The sequence below is a fragment of the Gorilla gorilla genome, chromosome 7 (assembly GCF_029281585.2).
Source record: "Gorilla gorilla gorilla isolate KB3781 chromosome 7, NHGRI_mGorGor1-v2.1_pri, whole genome shotgun sequence".
NCBI lineage: Eukaryota > Metazoa > Chordata > Mammalia > Primates > Hominidae > Gorilla > Gorilla gorilla.
The window spans coordinates 67,557,711-67,576,146 of record NC_073231.2 but is presented as its reverse complement, the minus strand read 5'-3'; the positions used below and the strand labels follow the sequence as shown (position 1 = coordinate 67,576,146).

Genomic DNA, 18,436 nt, shown 5'->3' with positions numbered 1-18,436 from the left:
GAGAGGTAAACAAGTTAAAACCTGAAAAGTGTGTAGAACAATAGTCAGCTCACAAAAGCACTTAATCAATAATAGCTGTTGTTGTCTAGGACAGTCCCAAATGTTCCAGAAGGAAAAGTTCAATATAGAGATTATCATTGCCTGGGAGACATTTGCTTCGCCTTCTGTTTTCAAATGCTTGCAACGTAGAAGACTGGAGTGAATCCAAGACAAGTGTTAATACATTGTCCAGATCTTTTATCCCAACTGATGTAAAACCATGGAGCAAGATAGCTGTCTATCTCTGGTAAATAATCTATGTATTCCCTTGGCACAAGCAGCTTCCATGGCTTTCTGATAACAGTGACAAGAAAATTATTTGTCCATTAGAAGAACACCTTTTTATCTACTTTCTTTCACTGTATGGACAGAGTGCTCTTGACTTTTAGCCAAGACTTAGAATCAATTTGAAATGACACCGTTGATAGAGACAGCACCAAGTTTTTCTCCTGTGACACAGAAAATTCCAACTTCATAGGCATCTGAACCAGCACTTTGTGAGGCTGATAGATGCCTTCATTATTCAGAAAACACAATTATCTTTACTGTGTGATCTGTCATGAATATTCTGACTTCTTGAATGTGATAGTTCCTAGTCTCCCACAGTATGTTAATTCTAGAAAAAAAGTTGGTCACACTTATAAGGAAGATCACCCATTTACTTATTGTGTTTCTCCATGAAAGTTGACTATTTGGCTTGTTTAGTTTCTTTGAACCCTGTATTGACTCATTTGCTCAAAGCATAGAGCAAGAGAGTGAAACATCAAAGTTGGATGGTATCAACATTTCATTGCTTCAAGCTTACATCCAAATTTCACATGGTCTTCAGCTAAACTGCCTCAGGAGAGCTAAGAGCCCCTCTCTGTCTCCAGGTGAGTGCAGGTCCCTGCATTCAGTGGGCACCAAATGAGCAAAGGAGCACATCTTCATTTTGCTTCTGGAGACTTCTGGTTTCTGGTCTGACACAAAAGAGCTTACGTGTTATCACTTCTGTTCTCTGAACAAGAAAGCTAAAAAAACTGAAAATCAATGACTCTTCTTAAATCCATCAGAAAATTGAGGTGACAAGACCAATTACTGACTCAAAAGCTGGAAAGAGAAAGATACGGAGAACCAGAGTGTACTGAGCAAAAGCCCCAGCTAGTAGAAACACTTAAAGGGTGATGGACTAATTCCTAGAGGCTGCGAATGGACTACTTCAGTAAAGAAAAAACCCCTCGGGGCCCAGCTGTGGTGGTGATGGGGACACATGCATGAGTTGCAACTCCAAGAGACTACCAGATTCTCAAGGTGAAGATCAGAGAGAAAACCCTGCCTGATTTGAGCAAGGGGAAGGAAAGTAATCATTTTGAAATACACTTGGAGCATTTCAGTCTCATTAATAGAGGTAAATCCTAAAGGAAAACTATGTTATTTCCTTAAGGAAAACTTAGATCAACTAAGATGGGTTTTACCAGAGCCTAACCAATGAGGGGGAAGGGAAACACAAAATCTCAGCCCCTGTTCCCCTCCTATCCCACCTAAGACTGTGAAAAAAGCATGAGGAAGCATTTGTGAAGATTACATCCCAGGAACATAGGCCCATTAAAAGACTGAGACTCAGTTATAGAACTACAAAACACTTAGCTTTCCCCTATACCTTACCACTGTATCAATAGAACACTTTTATAATATAAGAGAGGATTACAGATAAAAAGAACTGCAAGGCTCAGATTATCTTAGAAGACATCTGTAGGGAAACCAAAGACAACAGGGGAGTTGAAAACCAGGGCACTAGAAGAAATTTTAGCCTCGGATACCTATAGCAACAGCAAACAGTAAACACAGCCTAACTCCTTCCTAGATAAATATAAAATTGCACACTAAAGGAATATTTACCTCAGTTTCCTTTACACAGTACACCATGTCTGGCTCAAAAAAACAAAAACAAAAACTCAGGGCATACTAAAAAAAAACACAGACTAAAGAGGCAAATCAAGCATCAGAATCAGACTCGGATGTGGCAGCAATTTTAGAATTATCAGACTAGGCATTTAAAATAATGGATTAATATGCTAATGGCTCTTATAGCAAAAGTAGGCAACATGCAAAAGCAAATGGGAAATGTAAACAGAAAGATGGAAACTCTAAGAAAACATAAAACTTAAACTTTAGAAATCAAAAACACTGTAACAGAAATGAAAGAACATCTTTGATGGTCTCATTAGTAGACTTAACACAATTAAGGAAATCAGTGAGCTTGAAGATATGTTAATAGAAACTTCCCAAATGAAATGGCAATGAGAAAAAATAATGGGAAGAAAACAGAACTGAATATGTAATAGCACTAGAGGGATTTTTTAATAGACTTTATTTTTTAGAACAAATTTAGACTTGCAGTAAAATTAAGAAAATGGTACAGAGATTTCCGGTATACCTTCTGCCCAGTTTCACTATTATGGGCATCTTACATTAGTAGGCATACATGTTACAATTAGTGAACCAATACTGATACATAAGTATTCACTAAAGTCCATATATTTTTCCATTTTCTTAGTTTTTACCTAATTTTTTTTGTTTCATGTCCCATCCAGAGTGCCGTGTTACATTTAGTCATCATGTCTGTCTCCTTAGGCCCCTCTTACCTGTGACAGGTTTTCAGACTTCCCTTATTTTTGATGATCCTGATTGTTTTGAGGAGTACTATTTGGGTATTTTGTAGAATATCATTCTCTGGGGATTTGTCTGACGTTTTTATTATGTTGTAAACTTGAGTTATGGTTGTTCTGGGAGGAAGCCCAAGGCAAAATGCCATTTTATCACATCATATCAAGGGTACATACTGTCAACATGACTTGTCACCCTTGATGGTGACCTTGACCACCTGGCTGAAGAATTGTTTGCCAGGTTTCTCCACCACAAAGTTACTCTTTTCCCCCGTTTCCATGCTATATTCTTTAGAAGGCAGCCATTCTGCACAGCCAATACTTAAGAGGTAGGGAATCATGCAATACCTCCTTGAGGGAGGAATATCTGCATAAAATATTTGGAATTTATCTCTTCTCCCATTTATTTATTTGTTTAGTTATTTGTAGGCCAGTGTGGTCTCATCAATATTTCTATTACACTTTGGGTTATAATTCAATACTTCTTTGTTCTGTTGTTCAAATTGTTCCAGCTTTAGCCTCGGGATATCTTTCAATTGGTTCCTGTATCCTCTGACATATCCCCAGAATTAGAAGATTATTTATTTATTTTGAGTATATCCTCAATTTCTGGCACTGGAAGACATTTCAGGTTAATCTTGTATATTACCTGCCTCAGTCTTAGAATTGTTGCTCATGTCTTATATTGGAGAGTGGCATTAGAAACTATGATCTGAGCACTAAGTGTGCTCATTGCTACTGGGTGTCATTTTACTTAGATTCTCTCAGTTGACAGAGCAAGGAAATACATGTGTATATGATAGGTCATACACATACACATCTATAAATTTTTCTATATGTAATTATCTGGATCTATATTAAGACAAACATGAAGTAGTACTGATGTCTCCAATTCTAATCTATTACTACATGGATGATTCTAGTTCCCCTTGCTTGTCTGCAAATTCCTGTGCAACTAGGAAACCTGGCCCGTACATCTGCCATCCATTAACCTAATTGCTCAATTCCAATATACATGTGTCATAATAGCATGTATCCATCATTACAGTAACAAATAAATTATTTCGCTGCCCTAAAAAATCCCTTGTGCGTCACCTATAATCTTCTCTCTCTCTCCTTGAACCTCTCATTACCATTGATCTTTTTAGTTTCACTCTAGTTTTGCCTTTTCCAGAATGTCATAAAATTTAAATCGTACAGGATGCAGTCTTTTAAGAGTGGCTTCTGAAAGTGAGACTTGGAAATATGCATTTTGGTATCATCCATGTCATTTCGTGGTTTGGTAGCTCTTTTTAAAAATCACTGACTAGTATTCCTTTATATGGATATGCTGCAGTTTATCCATTCACCTATTAAAAGATATCTTGGTTGTTCTAGTTTTTATCAAGTATGAATAAATCTGCTATTATGAATAAATATGCTATCAGCATTCATGTGTGGGTTTTTAGATGAACCTAAGTTTTAAATACAGTTGGGTAAATACCTGGGAGTTCAATTGCCACATTGCATGGTAATCCAGCTGTTTAGTTTTGTAAGAGAAAAGAGGGTTAATTTTTAAAATTACCCCCAGTACCAATGTTTTGTGATCCTACCAAAATATAGGATTTATATCCATTCTATATCAATGGTTAATAATGATAAAATGCAAAACATGAATGGGAGGAAACATGAAAATGATGATATACCAGCACTATTTTTCCCCAGAGTATTCTTTTCAGTGAATTAATACTTTATCTCAACCAGCTCATTTGGGATTAACAATAAATTCACATAGGGAAATAGGTGCTGATCTCTGTGACTGCCACCTTAGACATCTTGAAACCTATCATTGTCTTTCAGGCTAACAGTCATTAAGAAGTAATTCTCTTTTTTAGGGTTTCAGGGAGTATTCACTGGCCTGTCTCTGGCAATCAGTGAAATGTGTTCATTCCAGCAATTTCAATGTTATATAGTCAGGTGACATTAGCCCAGTTGTTTATGGACTGCTGAGCAAAATGCAATCTGACTCTTTTAAAAAGAAAAAAACACAAACTCTTATTTTAACTTCAGAGGTACATGTGCAGGTTTGTTATATAGGTAAACTTGTGTCATGAGGGTTTGTTGTACAGATTATTTCACCATCCAGGTATTAAGCTAGTACTCAATAGTTACTTTTTTCTGATCCTCTCCTTCCTCCCACTCTCCACCTGCAAGTAGGCCCCGGTGTCTGTTGTTCCCCTCTTTGTGTCCATGTGTTCTCATCATTTAGCTCTCACTTGTAGGTGAGAACATGTGGTATTTAGTTTTCTGTTCCTGCATTAGTTTGCTAAGGATAATGGCCTCCAGTTCCATTCATGTTGCTGCAAAGGACACGATCTTGCCCTTTATTATGGATGCATAGTATTCCATGGTGTATATGTACCACATTTTCTTTATCCAGTCTACCATTAATGGGCATTTACATTGATTCTTTGTCTTTGCTGTTGTGAATAGTGATGCAAAGAACATATGTGTGCATGTATCTTTGTGATAGAATGATTTATATTCCTTTGGGTATATAGCCAGTAATAGGATTGCTGGGTTGAAAGGTAGCTCTGGTTTTAGCTCTTTGAGGAATAGCCACAATGCCGTCCACAATGGTTGAACTAAGTTACACTCCCACCAACAATGTATAAGTATTTCCTTTCCCCCACAACCTCACCAGCATCTGCTATTTTTTGACTTTTTAGTAATAGTCATTCTGACTGGTGTGAAATAGTATCTCATCATGGTTTTGATTTGCATTTCTCTAATGATCAGTTATGTTAGGCTTTTTTTTCATGTGCTTGTTGGCTGCATGTATGTTTTCTTTTGAAAAGTATCTGCTCATGTCCTTTGCCCAATTTTTAATGTTTTTTTCCTTGTAAATTTGTTTAATTTCATTATTTACCCAAATGTCATTCAGAAGCAGGTTGTTTCATTTCCATGTAACTGTATAGTTTTGAGCAATTTTCTTAGTTTTAACTTCTACTTTAATTGCACTGTGGTCCAAGAGAGTGGTTGGTATGATTTCAGTTTTTTGTATTTGCTAAGGATTGTTGTATGTCCAATTATGTGGTTGATTTCAGGGTATGTGCCATGTGGCAATGAGATGAATGTATATGCTGTTGTTTTGGGATGGAGAGTTCTGTAGAGGTCTATTAGGTCCATTTGGTGCAGTGTTGAGTACAGGTACTGAGTATCTTTGTTAATTTTCTACCTCAATGATCTGTCTAATGCTATCAGTGGGGTGTTGAAGTTTCCCACTATTATTGTGTGGGAGTCTAAATATCTTTGAAGGTCTCTAAGAAATTGCTTTATGAACCTGGGTGCTCCTGTGTTGGGTGCATATATATTTAGGATACTTAGATCTTCTTGTTGAATTGAACCCTTTACCATATGTAATGCTCTTCTTTGTCTTTTTTGATCTTTGTTGGTTTAAAGTCTGTTTTGTCTGAAATTGGAATTGCAACCCCTGCTTTATTTCTGTTTTCCATTTGCTTGGTAGATTTTTCTACAGCCCTTTATTTTGAGCCTATTGGTGTCACTGCATGTGAGATGGGTCTCTTGAAGACAGCATACAATTGGATCTTGCTTCTTTATCCAGCTTGCCACTCTGTGCCTTTTAATTGGGGCATTTAGTCCATTTACATTCAAGGTTAGTATTGATATGTGTGAATTTTATCTTCCCATTGTTCTGTTAGCTGTTTATTATGCAGACTTGTTTATATGACTGCTTTATAGTGTGACTGATCTGTGTACTTAAGTGTCTTTCTGTAGTGGCTAGTAACTGTCTTTCTTTTCCATATTTAGTACTTCTTTCAGCAGCTCTCATAAGGCAGGTCTGGCGGTAATGAATTTCCTCAGTATGTACTTGTCCGAAAAGGATCTTATTTCTCCTTCACTCATGAAGCTTAGTTTGGCTGGATATGAAATTCTTTATTGGAATGTCTTTTCTTTAAGAATGTTGAATATAGCAACACCCCCCCACCATCTCTTTTGGCTTGTAGTGTTTCTGCTGAGGGATCCACTGTTAATCTGACGGGCTTCCCTTTGTAGGTGATCTTCCCTTTCTCCCTACCTATCTTTAACATTTTTTCTTTCATTTCAACCTTAGAGAATCTAATGATTATACATCTTGGGGATCATCTTTTTGTGAAGCATCTTGCAGGAGTTCTCTGTGTTTCCTGAATTTGAATGTTGGCCTCTCTAGCTAGGTTAGGGAAGTTCTCATAGATGATATCCTGAAATATTTTTTCCAAGTTGCTTCCATTCTCCTCTTTCAGGGATGCCAATATATGGCAGATTTAGTCTCTTTACATAATCCCATGTTTCTTTGAGGTTTTGTTCATTCCTTTTCATTCTTTTCTTTATTCTTGTCTGACTGTCTTATTTCAGAAAGCCAGTCTTCAAGCTCTGAGATTCATTCCTCAGCTTGATCTATTCTGCTGTTAATACAGGCAGTTGTATTATGAAATTCTTGTAGGGTGTTTTTCAGCTCTATCAGGTCAGTTATGTTGTTCTCTTCTGTGCTGGTCATTTTCTCTGCCAGCTCATGTATCATTTTCTTGTGATTCTTAGCTTCCTTGGATTGGGTTTCAACATTCTCTGGAATCTTGATTATCTTCATTCCTATCCATATTTTGAATTCTATTCCCACCATTTCAGCCCAGTTATGAACCCTTGCTGGAGAATTAGTGTGATCACTTGGAGGAAAGAAGGCACTCTGGCTTTTTGAGTTGTCAGAGTTCTTGTGCTGGTCCATTTTTGTCTTTGTGGACTTGTATTCCTTCAGTCATTAAAGTTGCTGTTCTTTGAATGATTTTTTTTTCTTTTATCCTATTTTATGACCTTGAGGGATTGATTGTGGTATAATGTGGTTTTGGTCAACTGGCTTCATTTCTGGAAGATTTTAGGGGGCCAAGGCTCAGCTCAGGCCTCCTGGACTACATTCTCTAATTCTGGGGGACTGGTATCTGGTCCTGGCTTTGTTCTATGGCCCTTGGAGGTTAGGAACCTGCTGTGCTAGACACTCCACGGTTGTCCCAGACTACTGGTCACAACACTATGATGGGTGATGTCATCCAAATTGCTTCATAAGGTAGTGGCAGTGGGATCCATCCTTGTTTGCACATGCCAGCCTCAGCAGCAGTGGCAGCATGGTGGGGTACAAACTCATCAGCTATGGTGGGGTGCTAGCAGGTGCCAGGGTGCCAGACTCTGAGTTTGGAGCAGCAGTGATGGCAGCATGACATGGTGGGATGGGGTGAGGGGGACCCTACCAGCATGTGTGTGTGCATTCACACTGGAGGTGGTATTAGCATGGCGGTGGGGTGCTGGTGAGCACAGGACTGTGCATGTCCTCTTTGTGAATTCGTGTATATGGCAGTTGCTGCTCAGTGTGGGAGTGTGTCCAGTGTTCTCTGTGCCTAGTTTCATGCCAACAGCAGTGTTGGCACAAGGGCAGGATGCTGGTGGGGGTGGGACTGGTAGGCTCCATGCCTGACAATGCTCTGACAGGTGCAGTGAGGGTAGGGAGGTAGGGTGCACTCATGCTTCCAGCAGTAGCATGGCAGGGTGCATGTGCACATGTATGCTGACAAGGAAGGATAGGCAAGGTCCACTTGCTTACACACACACCAGCAAAGCAATGTAGGGGATGTCCATGGGCAAATGCATGCAGGCAAAGCAGCACAGGGAAGGCTGCAGTGGGATGAGAACATGAGTGGGTTGGTATATGCCCATGGGGGCTGCTCTGCTGGAGCTCTCTGCTGGTCAGCTGCCATCCACCAGGGCAGGAGCTATGATATGGCCCCTAGGAGGTACACAGCCCCCTCACCAGCACCCAAAGCTGCACTGCAAACAGGCGTGGTCAGGCTGGGGCCATGGAAGAGCCCAGGAGACTGAGGGATGCTAAGGTCAGACTGGCTCCATCTCATGGACAAGACGCTCTGCTGAGCTCAGGTCCAACAGTTCCCCTGGTGTTAAAGTCTCCTATGGGAGCAAGTCAAGCCCAGGGGGATGAGCATTTCTGGCGGTGCTCCACTGCAGACACTCTCACACCAAACCCTCTGGGCCACTCAGGCTGGAGTTCTGCCCCTACCATTTCTCTAAGCAGCTCTTCCTGCCAACTCTAGTGTCTGTGTTGGTCAAGGGGTCTCCTCCTGCCAGGGTTCCAGAGGACTTTGGTGACAGCAAGTTGTTCCTTGCCTGTTCAACTCACCTCTTCCCCAGGAGCCATTGGAGGCCAGGAAAGAGTTCCAGTGCACAATAGCCCTGTGTGAGGTTCCCAGCTTCCTCTGCCTTCAGCCCAGCTTCTGTGTCTTCCCTCTGTCAACTCTCAATGCTTCCCTCTGAAGATCTGCTAGGAAGGGACCAGTCTTTCTGATGACCTGGTCCCTCACTGGCAGATGTTCCTCTTGGCCCCATTTAGTCGGCCATCTTGATGATGTATATCACAATCTGATTCTTAAAATTGAAACATTTTTGGAAAGAAACTTGATAAAATTTTGAAATTTTTAAAAATCTTAGTTTGCACAATGTTGTTTAAATTTGAATTAAATAATGTTACAGATTTTGAGATTCATCATGGACTATATTCATTTGCTCGGGCTGCCATAGCAAAGTACCGCAGTGTGGGTGGCTTAAACAACAAAAATCTATATTCTCACAATTCTGCAGGCTAGAAATCTCAGGTCAAGGTGTCAGCGGGATTGGTTTCTTCTGAGGCCTCCCTCCTTGGCTTGTAGATAATCGTCTTCATATGCTCTTTCCTCTGTGTGTGTGTGTGTGTGTGTGTGTGTGTCCTAATGCCCTCTTTTTATAAGGACACTGGTCATATTGAATTAGAACTCACACTAATGGATTCATTTTAACTTAATTATTTCTGTAAAGACTCTATTTCCAAATAAGGCCACATTCTGAGGTGCTGGGGGTTAGTGCTATACAGCACATGAGTTTTTGGTGGGCAGAGAGGGGAATAGAATTCAGCCTAATATATGTACTTTAGTTTCTCACTATCAATTTTCAAACTAATAGTCATCACAAATTCAGTACAGACTTGATTTACCAGGAGTGTCATATATGAGCTTTATAAAAAGTGAGTCAGGAAACTTTTTTTTTTTTTCATTTCAGGAAAGCACTCAGGGGTGCCCAGCAGGACAGCCTCCAGCTCTTCAATCAGAGCTGTAACACCATTTCCTGAAACACCATTTTCGACTAAGCTTTGGAGTGAAAAAAATACCTGTTATCACGGACTAATGCCTCCAGGAAAGAAATCCTCGTGATATGCATCTGTCCCCAATATGGCCACAGTAAATCTGAGAGGAAGAAGGCAAAGGTAAAAATTAGGCTTGCTCATAGAATACAATATTTATGACTGTTGTTTACACCTGCTTGTTTTACAGAGGAAAATTAAGAGCTGTGGAAGTTAAAGACTAAGATACTCAGCTAGCTAAAAGCAGAGCCTAAGTTCCAGGTTCCTGATCCACTGCTCATTATTCTTTGAAGAAAAGATCACTCATATTGTTAAGGATTCTTTAGATCTTATATAGAAATCTAGAACATTTACACCTCTATTCTGAATATTTAACTGACTCTGAAATATACAAGGCACTGTGCTGGGCCCTGAGGAATAAAAATTTTGTGTAAGACTCCGAAGCTGCACTTAGAGGGCTTGTGATTGTATGGAGGTAGCTAGTGGGAAGGAGATTGGAACGTGTTCCCAAATGTTTCTAGAAAAAGATAATTTAATACAAATGTTGTGTGAATGGAACAGAAAGGTAACACAGGTACACTAAGGGTAAAGAAAGTACTTCCTGATGGAGTAATCAATAAAGCTAAGATTCCTACAATTGATCAATGTCCAACAGGAGACCTTGGGTTTTTCAATAAAAGCCATTAAGCAGCAACAGTGATCTCAATCCCATAAAAGGATTCCATAAACCAAACATTTAGTTGGTATAGATGAATAAATGTAAGATACCTTATTAAATGTCCCACTATTAAAATTAAGCTTTACAATTATCTACCAATTGGACAATGCCACCAACACGTGACAGTATTAGTGTTCTTGTTTTATGAACGTTGTCGTGTGTGTGTGCGTGCACACATGTCTTTGTATATGAATGTGTATGTATACATATATAACAAACAGGGGTGTTATTGAGAAACATTTAATGAAGTTAATGTAAAGTATCAATGTCCAAAGCAAAAAATTAAAACTATATTTTTATTTTCTAGACAGAACTATGTGTTTATATGTATAATAAAACTGCTTTCCAAGTGATGTAAGTTCAAGTCACTTTAATCATTCCCAAATCACCTGCTGAGGTTTAGCATTTCTTTTCCACATAACCAATCACACTGTGTCCCTCCTCACTGGGTTTCCGCTGCACACTTGGTTGCAGTGAAGGAATGGCTGCTGTAAGGGTCTGTCTGCTCTTGGTTCCCCAGCGCCCCCAGAGGCCGTGAGCCAGGGTGTGTCCACCAACACTGTGGCCTGCAGCCTCATCCACTGCCCCTGCCTGCTGAAGCTTGGAGTGAGGGGGCAGTGACCCCTAGGCCTCTTCTCCCTCCTCCAGCTCTGTGTGCCCCACAGTCATGGGGCCGCCTGCATTTGGGCTGACTCACAGCCTCTGCTGGGGACACCATCCTCTTATGCTCTTTGCCAAATGGTGTGGAAGACTTTGCAGCCTTTATGCTTCACACAGAAGCTACGGTTTGAGTGTGCGCGTGTGTGGGGGTGTGTGTGTGTGTGTGTGAGATTTATGCGTTTATTAGATAATAAATGATTCTAAGCATTTAAGTCAGTTATAGCCTCTCTTTTATGGAGAGTGAAGGCAATAAAAGATTCCCTCCTCCCCACCCTTCACTTTACCTTATATTGTTGTCTGAAAATCTATTATCAGACTTAAAGGAAAGATGGACTAAATTATGCTCCAAATATTTTGAGTTTTATAAAGCCAACTTTAAACCCCGCTAGCCTTCCTGTTCTGTAAAGCTTTAATGAACTTGTTTATCTAGTCATAGAATCCAAAACCCCAACTGCCATTAATTCAGATCAAATAAATTGCTACTACTCTGAGAAGAAATAATTATGGACTCTTTGATGTTTTCTTCAGCTTATTAACTTTATATAATTTGCCTTGGGAAATATATTTTAACACAGTATCAAAAAAGTACATATCTATTTATACTTCTGATTCCTAACTCAAAATCTCAAACAGTCGAATATGTTAACAGATTAAGAAGATAAGCATTTTTATCTTTGCTTTTACTGCACAAAGAAACTAGGTCTGAGAACTGTTAAATAATACATTCATAGTCATAAAACCAGTCGATGGAGGTGATTTCGAATATAAATTTCTCTGGCTCCCAAAACCATGATTCTTTAACTTTCTTATAATGTTGTCAGTGATAATATTTGCATAAATTTGACACAGTAATATTTGGGAATCTGAGATAATATGCAATGACAAATTTACTTTTTACCACAAACACTTTATTATGGTAGGGAAATTATTCATATCTAAGAGAAATTGTTTTCTGTGTCCTTATAAAATGTTTCAATGTATTGCTCAATTCCACTGTTAATAATTTCATTGTATTATTCTCTGCCACCACTAGGCTGTCTTTTTAGTTGTCTTCATTGTCTGGCTTTCTGTGGCCCAGCAGTAGTCAGAGGAATGGGGTTTACATGAGTCTTTTAAAAGCCTTAGCATTTATGTATTACTATTCCTTAAAGAGGATGTGAATTGGTGAGCTAACGAGGTTTTAAAGAAAGGCTGAATCTACTTGGGATGGTTCTTTTTATCATGCAGAGCAGTAGATTTCCCATATGCACTGTGGAGAGGTGAGTGGGGAGGTTTTCAGTGGAAGAATGGGGTGAAATTCTGTAGCCTTCTAGCGCTGTGCATTCCAGTTTCTATTGCTACATAACAAACTGCTGCGGAACATGGTGGCACAAAACAAACTCAGCTGCACTCACAAATTCTGTAGGTAAGGAATTTGGAGACAGCAAGAATGGATTGCTCTGAACCACATTGTCTGGTTTCCCAGCTGCAAAGATGAAAGCTGAGAGTGACTGTACGGCCAGCGGTTGAAATCTAGGGCAATGCCTTCACTCACCTACCTGGCAGTTGATGTCCTCTGTTGGCTGGGGCCTCAGTGGGGCAGTTACATGTGGCATCTCAGCAAGGGCTTGCCTGGGATTTGTCACAAGATGACAGCTGGTTCCAAGAGTAAGAATCCCAAAAGGGAAAGGCAGAAATGCAGGGTGTATTTTGATTTCATCTCAGAAGTCACATACTCTGTGGATTGTGACAGTAACACTGGTCTGTCCACGTTCAAGGGAGGAATAGACCAAGCACCAGATAAGAGGCATGCAAAGGTATTATTGTATGAAGATCATTTAGAATAAAAGACATTGTACCATTTGGGGACATCCAGTCTGCTGCAATGAGTCAGATCTTAAAAATATACTTTCATTACTTTGTGAGCCATGTGATTTCCCAATAGCACAAGCAAGTAGGAAAAGAATCAATGATCTGGGACTATTTGACAATTAAATTTCTCATATCATGAGACTCTCCCTAGAGGACAATGAAAGTTGACTGTATATTCATTTTTCACGACTGAATCTTTACTCCTTCAGTATTCCTATGATATAGACAGTGTAACGTACAATAGCTGATACTTTACCCATCGATTGCCAGTCATTAGGATCTGTTTTATGAAAATGGTGAGAAAGACACTAGCAAAGCCTGCTTGAGTAGATATGGCCAGGAAAACTCAGTGCAACCAGCAGCTGAATCACAAAACACAGAAGCCTAACCATACCTGAACACTTCACCAAAACAAGTCAGTAGCAAAGACAGTGTTGGCTCACAAAGTTTTTACTCCCTGTCAAAATATTTGTGGGGTTTTTTTGGAAAGGGGTGGGATATGGGATAGTGTTAACATCCTTACTTATGTTTGAACAAATATTTAAATGACTTAATCCGAAGAAACCTACCTTAAAGCAAATAATTTTTGCCTGAATGTTGATCTAACTACAAAGACCCTCGTTCTTTAAAAGTAGCCCTTAGAAATAAATGCTGATATGGAAGAACAATTTCCAAATGTGACTTAAAGAAAAGCCGAGGTCTGTTTTTAAATTTGAAAATGAAGTTGTGGGGAAGCTCATAGAATGAAAGAAGACATTGCAGAGGGTCATCGTATCACAGTGTGGTCATCAAAGCAGAGTTCCAAAATGTCAACAAGCTATGGGAAAATATTTCGTACTTTACCAATAAAAGTCATCATAAAAGACAAACCTAATCAGTATTTGGTGGTGCACTCCTCAGTTTGTCCCAGAGAATGATAAACACTCTTAATTTTCACTTCAATTGAAGTATGCTACAGCTGGCATAGGTCACAGTGTTGTGTGGGGTTGCAAGGCGGATGGCAGAATCCCCTTCTTTGTAAGTAAGCTAAAGACACATTATTTTGTGTCTTTTCCTCTCATTGTCCCTGCATCATAATCACTTCTCCATGCCAACAGTATACCTAGATCTACATATCTCAAAACGGTGTGTCATTTAGAGGGGACAGTCATAGGATAAACTAGGTCCAGAGAGCCACCATATGACAAAGTCCATGAGTTAAAGAGCCCATCTTTACGGAAGGTCCAGGAAAAGCATTAATTTAGTCAGCAGAGGGAAGCAATTGTTGTATCTTGTGTTTTGTGTTAGCAGTCGCATTTTTAGAGTTTTTATTTCTAACAACTGAAAATACTCATTGATTTCTAACAGATGTCACCTTGTACTATTTAAAAAATAATGTCAGTATTAGAACTCTTCAAAGGTATCCCTTACTCTCAGGCTTCTGTGTTAAATTTCACTAATTTTAAGTATCTTCTATTCTTTTCTATTAATACAAAATGCATAAACTTAGATATTAGTTGCTACTTAGAATTGATACTAGGGAATGAAAATGTTCTCAGTGTGGGTTTTCTTATTGGTGATATGTGAATTTGGAGCCTATTTCCCAGAGTGGAAGGGAAGAAGTAGTGCAAGGTGTCAGAACTCCATGTCCCTCCAGCCCGGGGCAGTCTGTGCCAGTGACACTTCTGTTCTTATTGTCCACTCACCCCACACCTTAGGTCACTCTCCACCTCCACCAGCAGATATGCTCTCCACATGCATTCCTTTAAAAGCTGTCCTCCCCATTTTTCCATTCTCCCAGATTCATCTCCTTCCTTCTTGTAGAGCCATTGAGGAAAGGGTCAAAGTGTAACTAGATGAAACTGTGGTAGATAACCATTGTATTCCTCTTTCCAGCATCGCTTTCTCTTCTCTGGTAGTAGGATCCATCTTTCCAGTGGAAACCCATTCTATGAGGATCGAGGAAAACTAACCCTTCTTGATGCCTCCCTGCTAATACGCACATGCACATGCACCCAAGGGGCTCTGGGAACACATCACTGAGCCCAGACCCACTAAAGCACACATCCCCCAGCAATGGGATTGGTTCAGGGATAGGACAGTTAGAATCTCATCCTAGAATATATGGGTTCTGGAAAAAAGAGGGTCTCTCTGTTCCTCAGCTCAGTATGAGCTGCATGGACTATGTGAGCCTGGACCTGCCAGTGCCACACTTAAAGATACATGGCCTGAAAATGAAGGTGCCAGAGAAATACAGAGAGAAATAGAGCCCTGGCGTCATCATTTGAACACTGAATCTGCCCATATCCCTCATCTGAGACATCAGCTCCCTGAGCTTCACTGCAGGGGAAGCCCCATGACTTGTGAATCAGCAACCCTGTGCTCCCTCTTAGGTGAGAAAGTAACCAACCCAGTCCTTTCACCTTCCTAGGACAAACCCTCACTTCCAGAAGGCATGAGCCAATGGTGATAAGGCAATCCATTTGTCAAGAATGAATCACTTTTATGTTTGGAGAAGGAAACAAAACTTTCATTATGCAGAAAGACGAAAGACCTGTGTTTCCTCTTGCTAGATACTCAGGCCTTCTTCCTAGCACATAGTGATATCCAAGTTTTATTTTGCAACTACTGATGGGAAGGAGATGGCAGTAGGAATGAGTCATGTCCCAACTACCCACTAGATCTCATGAGTTCGTTATGTGTCAGGTGACTATGAGAAGCAGCCCATGGGAATCCAGAGTTGTGTTATTTTAGAACTGGAAGAAACCATAGAAATCATTCAATCCAATGTTTATGTAATGAGGCCAATTGAAAATAATAATAATTTTATCAACTAACACTTAGTGAGTACTTACTATAGTTATATGAGCACAATAACTTTATGTGAATATTTGGTCACTATTTTACTGAGGAGACTATAGTGTAGAAAAGATAGCATTTTGCACAAAACCACACTAATCCCAAATGGAGCTGAGACTTGAAACTAAGCCATCTAATTCCCAAGTCTATCCTAGTTTTTATTCTCCCAATCTCCTTAGTTGCAATTCACTAACCTCCATGAATACTGACCCTCAGAATTCTCATCATTTTGCATGTAAAAATCACATTTTTCCCACCTCTTCCACTTACTAACAATGTGGCTTTGGCAAATTTACTTGACAGACACAAGTTTTATACAACTAACTCATAGGTCTGTTGAGAGTAGTAATTTGGGACACATAAAACACTTGGTATAACAATAAATATAAGGATTTATAATTATTGGTGTTATCAGTAGCAGCACTGTTCTTTTTAAACAAAAACTTGCTGATACATTTCCCTAGTAAATAACTCTCAAGCTTGAACAACATATTTTTAACCTGAATTTCTGAGTGAGATGTGTTACGACATACAAATATCAACTTTTATTGATAATTTCAAATATACAGAATATCTCCAGTTTGGGTGAAGTGAGAGAAATCTGGGACTAAAAGGGTGGTTCCTAGTCCTTCCTTCCTGCATCAGACATGGTCTCTCTTCCCCTAAATAATAGCTGGAGTTTCTAATGAAGTTGCAGTTCAACTCAAACAACAAGGAGAACATCTAAGTTATGAAACACATCCATTGTATAACCCAAAATCATAAACCCTTAGATTATAGGTTTATTATAAGTAATCCTCTAGCCAGGGACATCCTGCTAAAGATATTCTGTAGGTTTTTTCCACATAGCAAAAATCACTATTTATCACAGGTCTAATTGGCAAGGAGAATAGACAGTCACTGTTTTATTTGCTTTCTCCACCTGGTTGCTGGGTGGTGAGGAGGCTTCCTCACAAAACAAATGAACTGGTTGCAGACCAGCTATTTTAACTCTTTCCTCCCTAGTTCCATTAAAAAATATTAAAAACAGCTACACTAGATCCTGTAGTTCAGTCTGTGTCTTATATGCACTTTTATAGCATAGCTCATAATAATGTCTCCTCTGCTAGTGTCATTCCGAGGCTATATTGCTGCCAAATTATTTGGCTTCCAATATATTGGCTTCCTCGACCAACTCAAATTCAAATAAGTCATATATTATTGAAAGCAGTTGCCACTTTAACTGTCTCCAAATATTTGAATAATTTTTATTTTAACTTTTCTAGTAATTTCAAGTATAACATAAATACACAGATAAAACCATTTTAAAAATATATCTAGGTAGATGGATAAATAGTGTAACCAAGTACCTCCATTTTTCTAAGTTGGTTGTTTTTTTTATTATTTTCTCTTCTTTTCTTCTTTCCCCATCACCCCTACTCCCTTCTTCCTACTTAGTCCTTTAGAAATGCAGCGGCATTATTCACAATAGCAAAGACTTGGAACCAAGCCAAATGTCCAACAATGATAGACTGGATTAAGAAAATGTGGCACATATACACCATGGAATACTATGCAGCCATAAAAAATGATGAGTTCATGTCCTTTGTAGGGACATGGATGAAATTGGAAATCATCATTCTCAGTAAACTATCGCAAGAACAAAAAACCAAACACCGCATATTCTCACTCATAGGTGGGAATTGAACAATGAGAACACATGGACACAGGAAGGGGAACATCACACTCTGGGGAGCTGTGGGGTGGGGGGAGGGGTGAGGGATAGCATTGGGAGATATACCTAATGCTAGATGACGAGTTAGTGGGTGCAGCGCACCAGCATGGCACATGTATACATATGTAACTAACCTGCACGATGTGCACATGTACCCTAAAACTTAAAGTATAATAAGAAAAAAGACATAAAAAAAATAAAAAATAAAAAATAAAAAAATAATAATAAAAAAGAAATGCAAATGCAACCTTTCACCTCCCCTCGCCAGACATTCCCTACAGGGCAACTTCATCTATGTGCTCCAAGATCTCTCCTTGACAGTGGATTTGCAGACCAAAGCATGCCCCAGGGAACCCTCACCTCTAGGGAGTCACCTCAGGAGAGCATGTCAAAAGCATGCCCACTTGGCCACTTTTACAACTTATTTCTGACCAGGAAGGTACCAACTCAACTGCCCAGTACATAACTGCCCAGTAGGAGGGGGACAACTTCCCTAGCTCATTTGCTCCCCTACCTTATAAAAGTGCCCGCTTTCTGCTCCCAAAGTGAAGCAGCACATTTAAATGCAGGATGCTTTGTGCCCTTCCCCAAGCTAGCTTCTGAATAAATTCACATTTTTTTTTTTTTTTTTTTTGTATCAGACCTCACACTCCCTAACTGGACTCTGCATTCAGCAAGCAACTAACCTCCTTTTTGGTTACAATAGACCTTTTAGAATAAGCTATGTTGTACTAAAATTTGTGCTGCCATTGCAATAT

The 18,436-nt window shown here is 39.5% G+C and overlaps 1 long non-coding RNA gene across 1 annotated transcript in view; it reads left to right on the top strand.

The window, feature by feature from the left end:
• The window catches only part of LOC134759095 (uncharacterized), a 53,230-nt gene that overhangs the window by 28,935 nt on the left and 5,859 nt on the right, over window positions 1-18,436 (top strand). The window contains exon 2 of the long non-coding RNA XR_010134984.1: window positions 9,816-10,020. This is a non-coding gene — a long non-coding RNA (uncharacterized lncRNA). The remainder of the gene's footprint in view (window positions 1-9,815; window positions 10,021-18,436) is intronic.